Consider the following 19,527-nt stretch of genomic DNA (forward strand, 5'->3'; position numbering starts at 1 on the left):
GACCTTGAGGGCATTATGCTACGTGAAAGACAGATTCTGTATGACCTCACTTATATATACTTAAATGTGGAATCTAAAACACAGACCAAAAAACCACCCCAAGCTCAAAGATACAGAGAAGAGATCTGCAATTGCTGGCAGGGGCCACAAAACAGGTAACGGGGATCAAAAGGTACAAACTTCCAGCTATACAACAAATGAGTCCTGGGGATGTAATATATAGCATGGCCACTATAGTTAATTGTGTGTGCTCATGCTCAATTGCGAAGTCGTGTCTGACCCTTTGTGACCCCACGGACTGTAGCCCGCCAGGCTCCTCTGTCCATGGGATTCCCAGGCAAGAATACTGGAGTAGGTTGCCATGCCCTCCTCCAGGAGATCTTCCCCACCCAAGGATCAAACTCGAGTCTCCTGCGGTGGCAGGCAGATCTTTACTACTGAGCCACCAGGAAAGCCCCATCGTTAATAACACTGTAATGCATATTTTAAAGTTGCTAAGAGAGTAAATCTTAAAAGTTGCCATCACAAGGAAAAAAATGCTGTAACTATGTATGGTTTAGAGATGGTAGCTAGACTTATTGTTGTGATCATTTGCAGTGTATACAAGTATTGAATCACTGTGTTGTACATCTGAAATGAACATAATGTTTTATGACAATTATACCAAAAAAACGATGACTGAAACTGTGAGGTGTGAAATTACAAAGAACCAAATTGAAATGTTGAAATATGATTTTTTTTTTAAAAGCTTACTTAGAAACTTTGGTGAAAAAGCCCAGGGTTCCTGGTACAGGTGGTCAAACCCATTTCATATGTATTTGTCAAAGTCAATTAGTTTTGATTGTGGAGAAAACTGCCTGGGGTTAAGTAAGAGAAGAAAGTTACCAGAAGGTGAAATTCATATACTGTTTGTACATTAACAGAACTCTACAGAGAAATCTGCTTTCTCGAGTTTTATTGCTTTCACATGTTTGCCTTTAGGTGAAAATTGAAACTGAGAAATCTGAGGAGTATTAATTTCTTCCAAGACATCATTTTTGACACTGTACAAAGTATCACTTGTAAAGTTCTCCAAAATGTTAATGATGAACACTTAAGCAAAAACTTGTTAATGAAGTCAGACTTCTTATCCACTATCAGGGATGCCTTCCCTGGTCACAAATGCATTTTAGCATTACAGCTCTGTTGGAAGACATCACAAATTCGACATTACATCTAGCCTTCTCCTCACTTGTTTAAAATATGGAAAGAACAACTAAGACTCAACTCATGACTGAGAAATATACAATGGATTCTGGATGTTCAGGCAACTACACAAATCATAAAACATCGCTCCGGTCTCCAGCTGCTCTGTGGATGCAGAGACATGTTCCGTGCATATTTCCTACAGGAGAGCAAGCACCTTGAAAGAACTCTGTAGAAAAAGCCATCAGAGAACCATGTGAGTCCATAAATGAGCAACGTGCCTTGTAATTAATGAGTGTGCAGTCCATGTTTTGAGAAACAGCTTCAAAGGGATAGCCACAAATGGGATTTTACTGGTTTAATCATCAAATTCTACATCTGGTCAGGAAAGTGGGAAAACAGTTTAAAAGAGGGAAATCACTAGTGGATAGAATGGCTAATAATTACTTGCTGATTTGTAGATTCTGGAGGAAATTTATTTATTACACCAAGAATCCAGTTCTATAGAATCCAGCATTCTATGCTTGCTACTTTTCTTAATTCACATATGGCAGCTATTTAAAATTATGGGTAAAAGAAAAGTATTTAAAATGTTTCTGATTAAGCTGAAACAGTATTATTGAGGGGAAGAGAATCTACCACAGGCAAGCACAATATTGATGATAACAGTGGGACACACTATCTTATAAAATCTTTCTAAAAACTACTAAAAAAAAAGCTTTAACTTTTTGTTTCTTTAACTTCAGAGTTCTTGAATGACACTGCAAGTAAATGTTAGTAAGTAATTCAGATTACTTTCCCAGTATCATCTCCTACCTGCCTTTTGCCCTATTTCCAGGGCCAATCACTAACTTTCCCACCACTAATTCGACCACTCTTTTAATATCTAGTTATGAGTACTCTGGATAAGAAATACAAACTATTAGGTGAAACCATATGAAACTATAATTTTAGAAGTTAAAAATGTCCAAATATCTATATATCATATGTTACAATTTAACGATCATGGAAGAGAAGGCTAAGTGCTCAGTAAATACATTTCTGTGTCTTCTGGGCACAAAGCTACACTATACTTCCCAGCCAGCCTGCTGGTTAGGTGGGGCCACATGACTGGTTTTGGCCAACAGAATGGGGGTAGACTGTCTCCAAGCCTGTGCACAGAGCCTCCTGTGGGATCCTCGATTTCGTTTCCATCAGCCCAATATAGAGGACACTGGGGCCCTGGCCAAAGATGGCACCTCAAGATGGATGGAACCTGGTCCCATGTGAGAGCACGTAGCAGACTCTCTCAAATGTGTGTTGGACTTGAAGGCAGGCAAAGAAATGAATTTCTACTGTGTTCAGCCACTGTGATTTTGGGATGGTTTGACACATTAAGTTAGCCTACCTTGATAAAGAGAGTAATATTCCAAGACCGTTTCTTTTCCTAAAGTATAGTACACATGACATTTCCCTCATGTGTGAATCCACTGAAACAACAAACAAAAACTTAGAAAGATATCAGTATGATTTGCGTTTAGTTTCATATTTAACAAAGCATTTTTTTAAATGTACAAAAGTGGAGCAGTGCATTCTGGGAGATCAAGAATGCATGGGTAAGGCATAGTCCTGAATTTAAGAGACATCTGAGTATCATGAGACATATGCATTTGCGATTAACCCAACTCCATGGAACCCGGTAAACCTGGGGTGATCAGTAAAAAAGGAGTTCCTGAAAGAGAAAGAGGATTCTTGGTCTTGGACTGAAAGGATCCCACCAACATTCTCTGCCACCCTGGGAGGTCTGACCAGGCTAGACAGCTGCTTGCGCATGTGTGCTTGTGCGCTCTGCCTTTGATCTCTCTTCCTAAACAACACTGGACATATAGAAGGTTCAAGGCACCCAGTCCTGAGGCAGGGAAGTGGCACTGTAGGTGAAGTCTCTGTGGGGAGGAGGCCCTGAGCTGTGGCTGTCTGAACTACCTGCTGAATTGCCCAGAGCTCCTTTCACGCATTACACAGCTTGCTGTCTACATTGACCAGATTAATCACAAGTCGCCGTCTCCACAGCTGAAGTTAATGTTTTTTTTAAAAACATTCCAGGGACTGTGTAAGTCGTATAGTATTTCTTCATGGGATTCCTTATTTTCTGCACAAATACACTTTGCCAGAATTTTTAGTATGCTTGTTTATGGTCAGGTTCCAGGAAACTTTATGATATTCTCCAAGACAAATTGAGAAGTTAAAACTTTTTTGCTGACGTTTTTACATGTAAATATTGCCAAGCCAAAGAAATGAAGTGTTTTCTAAATATGGACAACAAGGTCCAGCCAGAAGAGATTTGTTTTTGCTTTCTCCTGTTTTTATCATAGCTTCCAGTACGACAAGTCCATAGTACCCAACTAGTTAAATTCTGGGCTCCCATCCATTTTTGAGATACAGAGTCCAAGTCCAGCAGGCCCAGGGATGCCCCCAAAACATCTCACTTTCCTGGACGTGTAGGCATCTGAGAATCCAATCCAAAATGCTCAAGCTATCAAGTGTATCCCAGTGTGTGTTGATGCATCTTCAAATTTCCCATGCCATGAGTATATAAAACTTGGAACTCTTCACTGCTTCTTCTATTTCTCTTGCTTATTCTTAATCCAATGGAGAGTTGCTGGAAGGTTTTAGGGAGAGGGCTGACCTGACCTAATTTGTTCTCAAGGAGAAAACTCTAAGACATGGACTAGACGGGACAAAAGAAGAAGCTAGTGGAAGCTCTTGCAGGGGTGGGTGGTTCCAGTAAGAGAGGATGGTTATAAGGCTGGATGGTGGCAGGCAGGAGGGAGAGAAGGAGACAGACTTGACACATGGTCGGAGTGGACTTAGCACTTGACTGAGCATAAGTGGGGAGGAAGAGCGAATGGTCAGGAATGATGCCCAAATTTTCGACAGTAATCAGTCTGGATACTCCTGGAACAGGGGGAATGGATGAGAAGCAGGGAATGAGTTTTGGAGAGCTGACCAAGAGTTTGGTTTTGGATGTCCTAAGCTCAGTGAGACATCCCGATGGATAGGGCAAGAATTGACAAGGGATGAATCTCCAAAATATATAAACAGCTCATGTAGCTCAGTATCAAGAATACAAACACCCCAATCAAAAAGTGGGTGGATGATCTAAGTAGACACTTCTTCAAAGAAGACACTCAGATGGCTAAAAAACACATGAAAAGATGGTCAGTATCACTAATTATGAGAGAAATGCAAATCCAAACTACAGTGTGGTGTCACCTCATGCCAGTCAGAATGGCCATCATCAAAAAGTCTACAAGCAATAAGAAAGGGTATGGAGAAAAGCAAACCCTACTCATCTGTCAGTGGGAACATAAACTGGTACAGCCACTATGGAGAACGGTATGGAGGTTCCTTAAAAAACTAAAAATAGAGCTACCATATGATCCAGCAATCCCGCTCTTGGGCATGTATCTGGAGAAAATTATAATTCAGAAAGACACATGCTCCCCTGTGTTCATTGCAGCACTATTTACAATAGCCAGGACATGGAAACAACCTAAATGTCCATCAACAGAGGAACGGATAAAGCAGATGTACATATACAGAATGGAATATTATTCAGCTATAAAAAAGAATGAAATAATGCCATCTGCCGCAACATAGTTAGATCTGGAGATTGTTATACTGAAGGAAGTAAGTCAGAGAAAGACAAACACCATATGTCATCACTTATATGTGGAGTCTAAAAAAAAGGGGGGTACAAATAAACTTATCTACAGAATAGCAATAGAGTCACACTGTAGAAAATATACTTGTGGCTACCAGCGGGTAAAGAGGGGGAAAGGCATAAGGTCGCTGCCCTTCCCCCGAGGCAAGTCATAAGACCCTCAGGTTAGAGGTGCCCCTCACCTCCATACCCGAGGAGAGGAGCATTCCTTTCTCTGCAGATAGAGTGATGCTGGAGGGAATGAAGGAACTGTCCTTGCTGGGTTACCCCCAGTTGAAACTTCCCACGACTTTCCACCCTTCATACGACCTAGTATAGAAACACTCAGGGGTAACTGTTTCTTTGAGTCTTCATTTCCTTATGAAGCCTCCCAGATTGGATAAAATTTATATTACAGAAATGTGTGTGCTTTCTTCTTTTTTTTCCTTTAATTTTTATTGGAGTATAGTCAATTTACAATGTTGTGTTAGTTCCAGGTGTACAGCAAAGTGGATCGATTATACATACACATATATCTACCCTTTTTTTAGATTCTTTTCCCATACAGGTCGTTACAGACAATTGAGTAGAGTTCCCTGTGGTACACAGTGGGTCCTTGTTGGTTATCTATTTCATATACTGTGGTGTGTGTATGTCCATTCCAAAGTCCCAATTTATCCTCCCCCCACATCCCCTAACCACCTGGTAACCATAAGTTTGTTTTCTCCATCTGTAACTCAGTTTCTCTTTTGTAGATAAGTTAATTTGTACCTTTAAAAAAATATTCCACATAAAAGCAATATCATATATTGACTTTCCCTGTCTGACTAACTTCACTTAGTCTGACAATCTCCAGGTCCATCCATGTTGCTGCAAATGGCATTATTGCACTCTTTTTATGACTAATACTCCTTTGTATATGTGCAGCACATCTTCCTTATCCTTTCCTATGGTATTTAGGTTGTTTCAGCTACTTATTTAGTGTCTCAGCTACTGTAAATGGTGCTATGAGCATAGAGGTTCATGTATCTTTTCAAATTATGGTTTTCTCTGGATATATGCCCAGGATTGCTGGATCATATGCTAGTTTTTTAGTTTTTTAAGGAACCTCCACACTGTTTGCCATAGTGGCTGTCTGTACCAGTTTATATTCCCAGTAACAGTGTAGGAGGGTCCCCTTTTCTCCACATTCTCTCCAGCATTTATTGTTTGTACATTTTTTTAATGATGACCATTGATACCTCCGGAGAAGGCAATGGCACCCCACTCCAGTACTCTTGCCTGGAGAATCCCATGGATGGAGGAGCCTGGTAGGCTGCAGCCCGTGGGGTCGCTACGAGTTGGACATGACTGAGCGACTTCACTTTTACACATTGGAGAAGGAAGTGGAAACCCACTCCAGTGTTCTTGCCTGGAGAATCCCAGGGATGGAAGAGCCTGGTGGGCTGCCGTCTATGGGGTCCCACAGAGTTGGACACGACTGAAGTGACTTAGAAGCAGCAGCAGCAGCACTGATACCTCATTGTAGCTCTGATTTGCATTTTTGTAATAATTAGTGATATTGAGCATCTTTTCATGTGCCTCTTGGCTATCTGTTTGTCTTCTTTGGAGAAATGTCTATGTAGATCTCCCACCCATTTTTTGATTGAGTTGTTTTTCTTATTTTTGATATTGAGCTGCATGAACTATTGGTATATTTTGGAGATTAAGCCCTTGTTCATTGCTTCATTTGCAAATATTTTCTCCCATTCTGAGAGTTGTCTTTTCGTTTTATTTGTGGTTTCCTTTGCTGTGCAAAAGCTTTTAAGTTTAATTACATCCCATGTGTTTATTTTTTGTTTTTATTTTCGTTACTCTAGAAGATGGATCAAAAACAATCTTCCTGCTATTTATGGCAAAGTGTGTTCTGCCGATGTTTTCCTCTAATAAGAGTTTTATAGTATCCAGCCTTACATTTAGGTCTTTAATCCATTTTGTGTTTATTTTTGTGTATGGTGTTAGGGGGTGTTCTAATTTCATTCGTTTACATGTATCTGTCCAGTTTTCCCAACCGTGTGTACTTTCTTTTTATTAATCTTTGTTTCTTAAGTTATTTTTATTAGAAGAAATGAACGTTGTCTGTTTTCAGGTGCAAAATACTGACCTAGTACATCCCCAAGCCCCCGAGGAGGCCAGCTGTGCTTAGCAACTCCCCCAGAGGAAACCCATGTCTTGGCTATTGTAAGTGGTGTTGCTATGAACTAGCATGCATCTTTTAGAATTATATTTTTGTCCAGATACATGCCCAGGAGTGGGATTGCTGGATCATATGGCAACTCTATTTTTAATTTTCTTCCGGAATCATTTGAAATTTCATGCATGCGTTTCCAAGGCCTTTTGTACCCCGCCTCAGAGGTCTGATGGCTTAGGAGCACTTCCACACATGCTTGTTGGGGCTTGGAGCTTTCTCTGAAGATAAGCCCTAGACTCTGCCCATTTCCCTTCTGGGTCCTTGCCACCAACAAGCTGAAATGGGATTTCTGCTTTAAACAATGACCTTGGATCCCAATCTTGGCAGGACCTTTAAGAATATAAGGTGACTAAGGAATCTGAGCACTTTGGGGGCTCCCCATTATTAATCAGAGTGTGTGGGGGTAATTCTTTGGAGAAAATTTCATAAGTACATACACGGGCTTCTCCAGTGGCTTAGTGGTAAAGAATTTGCTTGTAACACAGGAGAGGCAGGAGACCCGGATTTGATTCCTGGGTCGGAAAGATCCCCTGGAGGAGGGCATGGAAACCCACTCCAGTACTCTTGCCTGGAGAATCCCATGGGCAGAGGAGCCTGGTGGGCTACAGTCCATGGGGTCGCAGAGTCAGACACAAGTGAGAGAGCATGCAGGAGTTGACGGCGCTACACAAATGCACTGATATGCTCAGGGCAACAGAACGTTCTGGATGATGATGTGTTTATGCACATAAACCTGAATAACAAAAATAATTTAAAAGGTAAATAGAGCATCGAACCATACTAAGTCTTTGAAGCCTATTTTAGGTGCATGGAGTCAATATCACACAAGAATTAACAATATCCATCTATTTTGCGATTACAGCAGTTGATGGCAAGTAAGTCAAATCCTCAGCTGACCTTGCCAATCTCAGGAGGTTGTGTGCTGCTACCATGCACTTGTCACAGTGGCAGAATCTCCTATATGCAGAAGTGCCAACTTACACCAAGTGACAAGGCTCAATGTGTCATATCTGAAAATTTAAAAAGCTTATCTTTTAGGAGATAAAGCAGCTATTTGTACTCATTGTGCCTTCAGATGCCCCATTATAACCAAGATGGTTTTGCACAATCAAAGTAATGTTACAGTGCTAGAAGCTTCAATAGCACATATACTAAAACTCGAATGATACAGAGATTAGCACGGCCCCTGCGCAAGGATGACACACAAATTCAGAGAAGTGTTCCATATTTCTTATAGTTTTGAACATTAAAAAAAAATATTATGAATAGGATTCACAGAATATTTTTAAAGTTTACCGAAAGAAAACTTAAGATTACATACAACTTGCCATTTTTTATTTGCCTTCTTGACTGCTTTAGGTATTAAAAAATAGGACTCTGCATGTGCTTCTATAGTGTGAATTATTTGGTAGGTTGCTCTTTCTGGTAAATTTTCCCACCATTTTAAAGTAAAGATACACATCTTTCAACCCTGAAATTAGGTGCATTCAATTTTAACAAATTATTTTTGAGTTTTAAAAAACATGTGGTAGAAATTTTGATATAGTTAATACACTCAATTATTTTCATTAGGAGAAGACAGACTATTTTCATGAATGATTAATTCATGAAAGTATCTAACTATGTTGATAAGAAGAAAATAAAATGACAAAATGCATGTTACAGTGCCCCCAAAGACGCTTGGAAGACTAGTAAGTCATGGCAGATGACATGTATTCATGAAGCTTTAACTTCATGCAGTTATGCATTTCTCACAAATCACTTTGGTTGTGTGATCTTCACACTGAGGGATTTGTTCAGATAAAGCCATTTATGATTTCAGTTGTTAAACTACAATATTTTATAGCATTTATTCAGTGCATCCTGATTTCTTTAAGCTTTAAATGTTACCATTTTTCCTGAAAACTAAAAAGTCTCTCCTGGTATAGAGGACCTCTCAGCTCCTATTGTTAGGACTGAAACTGCCCTGAGATAGTCTTGAGTTTTAAGAACACATTTTACTTGCATTGTCAGTTCAGTTCAGTTCAGTCGCTCAGTCGTGTCTGACTCTTTGCGACCCCATGAATCACCTCACAACAGGCCTCCCTGTCCATCACCAACTCCCGGAGTTCACTCAAACTCACATCCATGGAGTTGGTGATGCCATCCAGCCATCTCATCCTCTGTTGTCCCCTTCTCCTCCTGCCCCCAATCCCTCCCAGCATCAGAGTCTTTTCCAATGAGTCAACTCTTCGCATGAGGTGGCCAAAGTATTGGAGTTTCAGCTTCAGCACCAGTCCTTCCAATGAACACACAGGCCTGATCTCCTTTAGGAAGGACTGGTTGGATCTCCTTGCAGTCCAAGGGACTCTCAAGAGTCTTCTCCAACACCACACTTCAAAAGCATCAATTCTTTGGCACTCAGCTTTCTTCACAGTCCAACTCTAACATCCATACATGACCACTGGAAAAACCATAGCCTTGACTAGATGGACCACTGTAGACTTCTCAAATTCAGTAACCTGTCCTTCATTATAAAACATCACTGTAACCCAGTCACCATCTTTTTTTTGGTGGGAGTTGCTTCACTCAGCTTGTAGGATCTTAGTCCCCCAGCAGGGACTGAACCCGCTCTCTTGGCAATGAAAGCACGGAATCCTAACCACCAGAGAATTCGCTCCACACAGTCCTTTACTCTAAATCTGTTGTAGGATTTTCCCCTCCTTCTGTCGCGATGATATATATTGACCCATCTTGTTCTTTTCTGATAACCATGATGAGCAATGACTATATTTTTGCAGGCTAAAGCTAAAACTCAGCAAGACTAACCAGCCCCTCTAAGAATGAAGCCTGTTCTCAATAACGCTTTGCAGGGCAGGTTGTGGGGGGCGGGGAGGGGCTAATATAGTGCTTGCGGCTGTGCTCAGTCGTGTCCACTCTTTGCGACCCCATACAGACATTGGATCAATTCATAATAATGGAGGGTTTTGGTGACTATGACTCAAGTATCCACGTTATAATCACAATAATAATCATTAAGACCATAATATTCTCCGCCATTACTGTACTCCAGCAATGCAAAAATCCAGATACAGGAAAATGGGCACGTCACTGGACAGTTTTCACTCTGTCACGGCGACTTACTGCAGAGTATAAGTGTGATGTAGACTGAGCTAAATCCTGTGCCTCTGCCAAATGAGTGTGGCACGACAACACTATGTTAACGCCGCTGTGGGCTTCGTTACTCAGATTAACAGAAGACATGCTTATGAAATTAAAGCATGAAAATAGACACTATTCGGAATCTAGACAACACACAAAAGTAACTGCATAACAAGAGCACGGGATGGATTACGGTCCAAATATTGCCATGCTGTTATAAACGGGCTAAACCAGTGAGCTGCTTAGCCGAGAACAGTGACTCTGCACTCCAGAACCACTTAAGAGCTTTAAAAATGCTGATGCCCAATCCCCTCACACAGAATAATTTAATTGGCCCAGCGTGGAGTCCTGGGCATAGGATGTTTAGAAACTCCCTGACTCCTTTGGTGGACTGCCATGATTGTGAAACGCTGGGCCCTGAACAAAGAGGCCCCGGGGGAAATAAGGGGCCACAGACTGCTTTGGGCAGGATATTCCAGAAGGGGGCGCTCAGCTGATTCCATGTTTCTTAACATCCGTCCACGTCCCACTTGTTAACCTATTTTCGGAGAGGCCTTTCTAACATAGATGCTACTCTATTTTCAAAGGTTTTTTTTCTTTTTTTTTTTAAATTTTCTAAAAGTAACGGGAATTCCCTGACGGCCCAGTGGTTGGGACTCCACTTCAGGGGCAGAGGCTCAATCCCTGAATGGGGAACTAAGGTCTCCCAAACCCTATGCTGCTACTGCTAAATCACTTCAGTTGTGTCCGACTCTGTGTGACCCCATAGATGACAGCCCACCAGGCTGCCCCGTCCCTGGGATTCTAGCGCAACCAAATAATAATAATTATAATGATAATAAAATCTACAGTATCTTCAGATTTCAGGTTGAATATGGCAGATTAGATATATCCATATATCTCTACTGTGTCCACAAAACCCCACTAAATGACAGTAAAGGAATAAAAAGAAAAGATATGTTCTTCTTGACAAAACAGGAGAGCAGGTAACAGCAGCCAAGTGGGGACAAGGACACTTTAATGCTTCAGAACCCTGGAAAGGCTCAGGAACTCTAAGCTATCTCTGAAGGTTGAGGAAAAATTGATATCAGAGTGGGCATCTAGCCTGTCTGCTACAGTTTAAAACAAAGCAAAGGAAGAGCTGTATAAGCATACTATAAGTGATAGAAGCAAACAGATGAAACTGCTAAGGACTGAAAATGGTTGTTTCTGGGAAGTGGGAACTGGGATGCGAAAAAGCAATTATAGGCTTTGCTCTTCTGAGAGCCCTGTGTCATTGGCCTTTAAAATTAAATTCTGAAAGCAATTATCCTTCAATTAAAAAATAAATTTTAAAAAAGCAAAAAAAAAAAAGAAAATATTAAGCATATATAAAACTTAGTTTGTTTGTTTTTTTTAAAGCTACTTTTGAAATGCATTTGGGACTAAAGGTATGCAAATACTGCAGATATGAATGTAAAGTTGTAAAATCTTTCCAGGTGACAGGTGGGAAATATAGGTCAAAAATTTCAATGTGTGGAACATTTAGTCCAGCAATTTCACTCTTCAAATTTGTCCTGAGGAAGTAATTGGACAACCACTGCTTCGAGCATAAAATAAAAATTGGAAACTATCTATACACCCTACACCAGAAATTTGATTTGAACAAGTGATGGCTCCTCCATACAGTGAAATTATATGTAAATACTTTAAATGATGGGTTGCACACCTCCCAGATGGTCAAAAATCCTAAAAGCCTGAAAACAAAAGTTGCTGGGCATGTGAAACAGTGAAATGTTGATATAGTACTGTTGAGTGTGCACAGGTACAGTCTTTGGAGGAAAAGCAAAAATTGGCATTACATAAATGAATAGTTAGATATACACTTTGACCAGCAATTCTCATAGGGTGTCTAAAATGACTCTCATGACCTATAAAGTGCATGGAATTCTCCAGCCCAGAATACTGGAGTGGGTAGCTGTTCTCTTCTCCAGGGGATCTTCCCGGCCCAGGAATCGAACCTAGGTCTCTTGCATGGAAGGGGGATTCTTTACCAGCTGAGCTACCAGGGAAGCCTGAGACCTTCTATGGATTTTTACCAATATTACATCCTGGAGTGGGAGGGGGGAGAAGAGAAAGAACACATCTACCACATAAGTTTACGACCTACCTACATAAGTTTATGAACAAAGAAAACGAACCTATATGAATAATGCAGCTGTGAAAGTTGACTACCACTAAATCCAGCAGTAATAACTGGATTAGGAAAAAAAAAAAGTGTGACTCACATGGTAAACAATTGGCCTGCAATGCAGGAGACTCGGGTTTGAAATCTGGATCGGGAAGAGTCCCAGGAGAAGGGAATGGAAACTCACTGCAGTATTCTGGCCTGGAGAATTCCACAGACAGAGGAACCCGGCAGCTTACAGTCCATAGGGTGGCTAACAGTCCCACAGGACTGAGTGACTGACACTACAGAAAACAAAGCACAGCCCAAAAGACATTTACACGTGTGACAGAAATGCGGGATCACACAGAAAGAGTTCTCCTTTTTCCAGGTGGCTCTCTCTGAAAGTCACTCAGTCGTGTCCGACCAGAAACTGTCTGGCTCCTCTGTCCATGGGATTCACCAGGCAAGAATACTGCAGTGGGTAGCCATTCTCTTCTCAGGAGAATCTTCCCCAGGAACTGAGCCTGGGTCTACCGCATTGAAAGCAGGCTGTCTAAGCCGTCTGCTGCTGCTGCTAAGTCGCTGCAGTCGTGTCCAACTCCGTGCGACCCCATAGACGGCAGCCCACCAGGCTCCCCTGTCCCTGGGATTCTCCAGGCAAGAACAATGGAGTGGGTTTCCATTTCCTTCTCCAATGCATGAAAGTGAAAAGTGAAAGTGAAGTCACTCAGTCGTGTCCGACTCAGTGACCCCACGGACTGCAGCCTACCAGGCTCCTCCATCCATGGGATTTTCCAGGCAAGAGTACTAGAGTGGGGTGCCATTGCCTTTTCCACTCTAAGCCATAAGGGAAACTCTAATCAGCAAAAGAAAAAAAAAAAAAAGCCGTCTGCCAATATTACAAGGCCCGGGTTCTGTTCGTGGGTAGTGAAAAATCTGTCTGGTTTCTTTGCTCAGTTGTGTCTGATCGGCCATCCTGTCTTCACTTGAAAAAGCCTATTGTGGTTTTATGGATATTGGGTTTTTCCCTTGTATCTCAGCTGGAAAAGAATCCGCCTACAGTGCGGGAGACCTGGATTCAACCCCTGGGTTACGAAGATCTCTGCAAAAGGGGGAGCCTACCCACTCCAGCATCGTGGCCTGGAGCATTCCATGGACTGCATAGTGCATGCGGTCACAAAAAGTGAGACACGACTAAATGCTTTTCACTTTAAACTCACTGAAAATCAAACCTGCAAACTGAAATGATAAACAAAGAAAGCTTTAAGAACCTAAAAAACCTGCCCGAAATCATTTATTTCTCAACTTCTACTTTTCTACACAGGAATATTGATCTTGTTTAGTCTCACAAGACCTCCAAAACTTGTTTGGTAATGGAAGTAGTATTTCTTTCTTGGCCCTACTTGACCTAGTCTCCACCACAACACAAGAGAGGAAGTTCAAGCAGAAGCAAGAAATGGAGTACGGGTATCACACTGCGCCTGGGCCATACTGATAAGAGGGAGCTCACTCCTAATACACTGAGGATGAGAAGCAAAAAAAGGGTACGTCCCCATGAAGAGGTTGTAGCAGATCTTTCAACATAGGGGGATGAAGGCTCATTCTTCAAAATACGTTTAAATCTACGATAAACAGAAATAATAAATTGAACGTACTGCAAGGAGTGCATTCTGGTTATGCAAAGGAATGCTGAATCCCCACCCCCAAGATTCACCCCTTTCCCACCCCAGCTCCCACGAAGCCGGCTTCCAGTCCATTGTTCCCAGGCCCTTGACTCCATGTATTCTCTTTAATGCTCTTGGTCTGATTTCTTTCGAATAAAGTATTTTGTTGATGGCTTAAGAAACTGATATAGGAGCACTGCATTTGACACGAAGTTCAGTATACTGTCAAATGAAACAGAGTGCCCTGAGTGCACAGGCCTGCCAAACTATTTGTGACCCCATGGACTGTAGCCCTCCAGGCTCCTCTGTCCATGGAATTCTCCAGACAAGAATACTGCAGTGGGTAGCCATTCCCTTCTCCAGGAGATTCTTCCCCAGGAGCAAACCTCTTTCTCCCACATTGTAAGCAGAGTCTTCACTGTCTAAGCCACCACGGTGACTCTAATCACTAATTTTTTAAAAAGCTGTCTACCAATATAGGAGGAGCTGTTCCATTCCTGGGTCATAAACATTGTCCAGTTCCTTTGCTCAGTCTTCTCCAAACAGTTCTCCTGGGGCTTGTTCAAACGCATGTCCACCGAGATGGTGGGTGCTATATAATGAGTCAATGTTGTCCCTTTCTCCTCCTGTCTTCAATCTTTCCCAGAATCAAAAAACCAAAAAAAATCTCATTCAGGATTATGAAAATCTTACTGACTAAAAATCTAGGACACGATTTCATGTGATAAATACACATCAAACTCTTAACTGCTGCAGCTGTAGAAAAACTGCCCAAAGCCCTCCACGTTTCAAATTCTATTCTTCCACACAACAATATTGGCCTTGTGTATCTCACAAGGCCTCCAAAAATTATTGGAAGCTCGCCTCATCCTTACTTGGGGCTACCTCACCGAATCCTCAGTGAGACAAAAGACTCAGTTCCAGTAGAAACAAGGATAAGAGTAAACATACCATAAAGAGCCTGTGAACATACTGATGAGGTGACACTCACTCCTAACACAGTGAGGCTGAGGAGCGTCAAGGGTAAGTCTGGGTTAAAAGTTTGCAGCAGATCTTTGTGCCTAAGAGGATGAAGGCTCATTCTTCAAAATACTACATTAAAAAAATTATGATAAATTGAAATAATAAATAGAAACTATATTGTGTGCACTGCATTCTGGTTGTGCAAATGAACGCTGATCCCCACCTCTGAGATTTGCGCCTTTCCCCCAGCTCTTGCGAAGCCCGCTTCCAGCCCCTTGTTCCCAGGCCCCTGACTCCATGTCTTCTCCTCGACGTTCTGAGTCTGATTTGTGTCGAATAAAGGATGTTGTCGACAGCTTAAGAAAATGATGTAGGAGCACTGCATTTGACACAGAGAAGGTTCACTATAATGTCAAATGAAATAGAGTACCCCGTGTGCTCAGTCCTGCCCAATTTGGGATCCCATGGACTGTAGCCCTCCAGGCTCCTCTGTCCATGGAATTCTCCAGGCAAGCATACTGCAGTGGGTAGCCATTCCCTTCTCCAGGAGAAGTTTCCCCAGGATCGAATCTGGGTCTCCCGCTTTGTAAGCAGACTCTTTACTGTCTCAGCCATCAGGGTGACTCTAGTCACTATTTAAAAAAAAAACCCCAAAACAAAAAAAGTGCCAAAATAGGAGGGCCCGGTTCCATCCCTGAGTCGAGAAAATTGTCCAGTTCATTTGCTCAGTTCCGTCCAACCAGCTTTCCTATCTGTCACTAACTCCCATGGCATGCTCAAACAAATGTCCAGTGAGTTGGTGATGCTATCTAATGGTTTTCCCCAATGTAATCCCTTTCTCCTCCCATCTGCAATCTTTCCTGGCACCAGAAAAATCTCCTGGAAAGCGCATTCACGATTACGAGAACCATACTGGCCAAATACCAAGCAATTTTACTGACCTAACAACCTTACCTGCCCCCTGAGAAAACTGTATGCAGGTCAGGAAGTAATAGAACCAGACATTGAAACCCAGACTGGGTCCATATTGGGAAAGGAGTAGTCAAGGCTGCATATTGTCACCCTGCTTATTTAACTTCTATGCAGAGTACATCATGTGAAAAGCCAGGCTGGATGAAGCACAAACTGGAATCAACACTGCAGGAAGAAGCATCAATAACCAAAGATATGCAGATGACACCACCCTTATGGCAGAAAGTGAAGAACTAAAGAGCCTCTTGATGAAACTGAAAGAGGAGAGTGAAAAAGTTGGCTTAAAACTCAAAATTCAGAAAAGGGAAGATCATGGCATCCAGTCCCATCACTTCATGGCAAATAGATGGGGAAACGATGGAAACAGTGACTGACTATTTTTTTGGGCTCTAAAATGACTGAGGACGGTGACTTCAGCCATGACATTAAAAGGCACTTGCTCCTTGGAAGAAAAGCTATGACCAACCAAGACAGCATATTAAAAAGCAAAGACATTACTTGGCTGAAAACGGTCCGTCAAGTCAAAGCATTTTTTTTTTCCCAGTACTTCTGCAAGGATGTGAGAGTTGCACTTATGTAAAGAAAGCTGAAGTCCGAAGAACTGAGGCTCTTGGACTGTGGTCTTGGAAAAGATGCTTGAGAGTCCCTTGGACTGTAAGGAAATCCAACCAGTCCATCCTAAAGGAAATGAGTCCTGAATATTCATTGGAAGAACTGATGCTGACACTGAAATTCCAATACTTTGGCCACCTAATACAAAGTACTGACTTACTGGAAAAGACCCTGATGCTAGAAAAGACTGAAGATCAGAGAAGAAACAAGAAAACAGAAAATGAAATAATTACATAGCACCATGGATTCAAAAGTATGAGTAAGCTCCCAGGATGGGTGACAGGAAAACCTGAAAAGCCACAATGTACAGGGTTACAAAACAATCAAACAAGACTGAGTTCAACTGAGCAGACCAAAACCTGACACAAGAAACAAACACACAGAAAACTGTTAACTATAACAACCCCAGCAAAAAGGCCTGTGTCAAAAAAATTTTGTCTCCCACTTCATGGGAAATAGATGGGGAAACAGTGGAAACAGTGTCAGATTTTATATTTTGGGGCTCCAAAATCACTGCAGATGGTGACTGCAGCCATGACATTAAAAGACGCTTACTCCTTGGAAGGAAAGTTATGACCAATCTAGATAGCATATTCAAAAGCAGAGACATTACTTTGCCGACTAAGGTCCATCTAGTCAAAGCTATGGTTTCTCCACTAGTCATGTATCGATGTGAGAGCTGGACTGTGAAGAAGGCTGAGTGCCGAAGAATTGATGCTTTTGAACTGTGGTGTTGGAGAAGACTCTTGAGAGTCCCTTGAACTGCAAGGAGATCCAACCAGTCCATTCTGGAAATCAGCCCTGAGACTTTTTTGGAAGGAATGATGCTAAAGCTGAAACTCCAGTACTTTGGCAAAGAGTTGACTCATGGGAAAAGATTCTGATGCTGGGAGGGATTGGGGGGCAAGAAAATAAGAAGATGACCGAGGATGAGATGGCTGGATGGCATCGCCTCGATGAACGTGAGTCTGAGTGAACCCGGAAGACGGTTACGAACAGGGAGGCCTGGCGTGTTGCGACTCGTGGGGGTTGTAAAAAGTCGAACACGAGTGAGCAACTAAACCGAGCTGAATGTCTGTTTTTGTATACAACCGTATTGGCTTTGTTTAGCTCACAAAGCCTCCAAAAATTATGGGAGACGCAGCTTATACGTCTGTCAAAGCCTAACCGTTACGCACCACAAAAGACCCACCTTGAGAACGAGCACTCCTGATACAGTTAGGGTGAACAGCGTCAAGGGTAAGTCTGGGTCAAGAGTTTGCGGCAGATCTTTTCACGTAAGTGCCTGAGGGTTCATTCATCGAAATATTACGTTTAAAAGAAATCTACAATGAATTAAAAGAGTAAATTCAATCTATATTGCGTGCAATGCATGCTGGTTATGCAAATAAACGCTGAGTCTCCGCCCCCGAGATTCACGCCTTTCCCCGCCCCAGCTCCCAGGAAACCAACTTCCTGTCCCTTATTCCCAGGCCCCTGACTCCATGTTTTCTCTTCCTCGATACTCTGAGTCTGATTTCTTCTCAATAAAGATTTTGTTGACAGCTTAAGATAATGATATATGGGTGCTGGATTTGACACAGCGGAGGTTCACGATAATGTCGAATGAAATAGAGTGCTGAACCTCGTCAATCGTGCCCAGACTATTTGTGACCCCATGGACTATAGCCCTCCAGGCTCCTCTGTCCATGGAATTCTCCAGGCAAGAACATTGCAGTGGGTAGCCATTCCCTTCTCCAGGAGAAGCTTCCCGAGGATTGAATCTGGGTCTCCCGCTTTGTAAGCAGACTCTTCACTGTATAAGCCATCAGGGTGACTCTAATCACTATTTAAAAAAAAAAAAAAAAAGATGACTTCCAAAATAGGAGAACTGAATCATCAGAAAAGACCCTGATGCTGGGAAAGATGGAAGGCATGAGGAGAAGGGGACAACAGAGAATGAGATGGTTGGATGGCATCACTGCCTTGATGTACATGAGTTTGAGCAAGTTCCCGGTGTTGGTGATGAACAGAGACCCTGGCGTGCTGCAGTCCATGGGGTCGCAGAGTCTGACACGACTCAGGGACTGAACTGAACTGAACAGGGCATGGCTCATAGTTTCACTGAGTTAGACAAGGCTGTGGTCCATGTGATCAGTTTGAGAAGTTTTCTTTGACACTGGTTTTCATTCTGTCTGCCCTCTGACAGATAAGGATAAGAGGCTTATGGAAGCTTCCTGCTGGGAGAGACTGACTGTGGGGAAAAAACTGGGTCTTGTTCTGATGGGCGGGACCATGCTTAGTAAATGTTTAATCCAATTTTCTGTTGATGGGTGGGGCTGTCTTCCCTCCCTGTTGTTTGACCTGAGACCAAACTAAGGTGGAGGTAATGAAGATAATGGCCACCTCCTTCCAAAGGTCCCAGGCAGGCACTGCTGCACTCAGTGCCCCCAACCCTGCAGCAGTATACTGCCGACCCACGCCTCTGCCAGGGACTCCTGGACACCCGCGGGCAAGCCTGGGTCAGTCCCTTGTGGGGTCCTTGCTCCTTTCTCCTGGGTCCTGGTGCACACAAGGTTTTGTTTGTGCCCTCCAAGAGTCTGTTTCCCCAGTCCTGTGTAAGTTCTGTAAGCAAATCCCACTGGCCTCCACAGTCAAATTCCTTGGGGGTTCTCAGTTCCCTTGCCAGATCCCCAGGTTGGTAAATCTGTTGTGGGTCCTAGAACTCCCTTAACAGTGCGAGAATTTCTTTGGTATGATTGTTCTGCGGTTTGTGGGTCGTCTGCTCGGGGGCTCTATGGTTGGGGTTAATGGTGACCTCCTCCAAGACGGCTTATGCCACAGGGTGTGTGACCAGGGCTCCTGCACCCAGAGCCCCTGCCCCTGCGGCAGGCCACTGCTGACCCACCGTCCCTCCACAGGAGACACTCACACACAGTTCTGGCTCAGT

The 19,527-nt window shown here is 42.6% G+C and overlaps 1 protein-coding gene and 1 non-coding gene across 2 annotated transcripts in view; one reads left to right on the forward strand and one right to left on the reverse strand.

Moving 5' to 3' along the window:
• Nucleotides 1–19,527, reverse strand: part of LOC128069669 (epidermal growth factor-like protein 6) — a 220,378-nt gene that overhangs the window by 51,201 nt on the left and 149,650 nt on the right. The gene's annotated exons all lie outside the window — the stretch shown is intronic.
• On the forward strand, nucleotides 8,222–8,329 carry LOC128070723 (U6 spliceosomal RNA). The gene has a single exon (XR_008201693.1). It is a non-coding gene; the product is annotated as a U6 spliceosomal RNA (small nuclear RNA).

Source organism: Budorcas taxicolor, chromosome X (genome assembly GCF_023091745.1).
Source record: "Budorcas taxicolor isolate Tak-1 chromosome X, Takin1.1, whole genome shotgun sequence".
NCBI lineage: Eukaryota > Metazoa > Chordata > Mammalia > Artiodactyla > Bovidae > Budorcas > Budorcas taxicolor.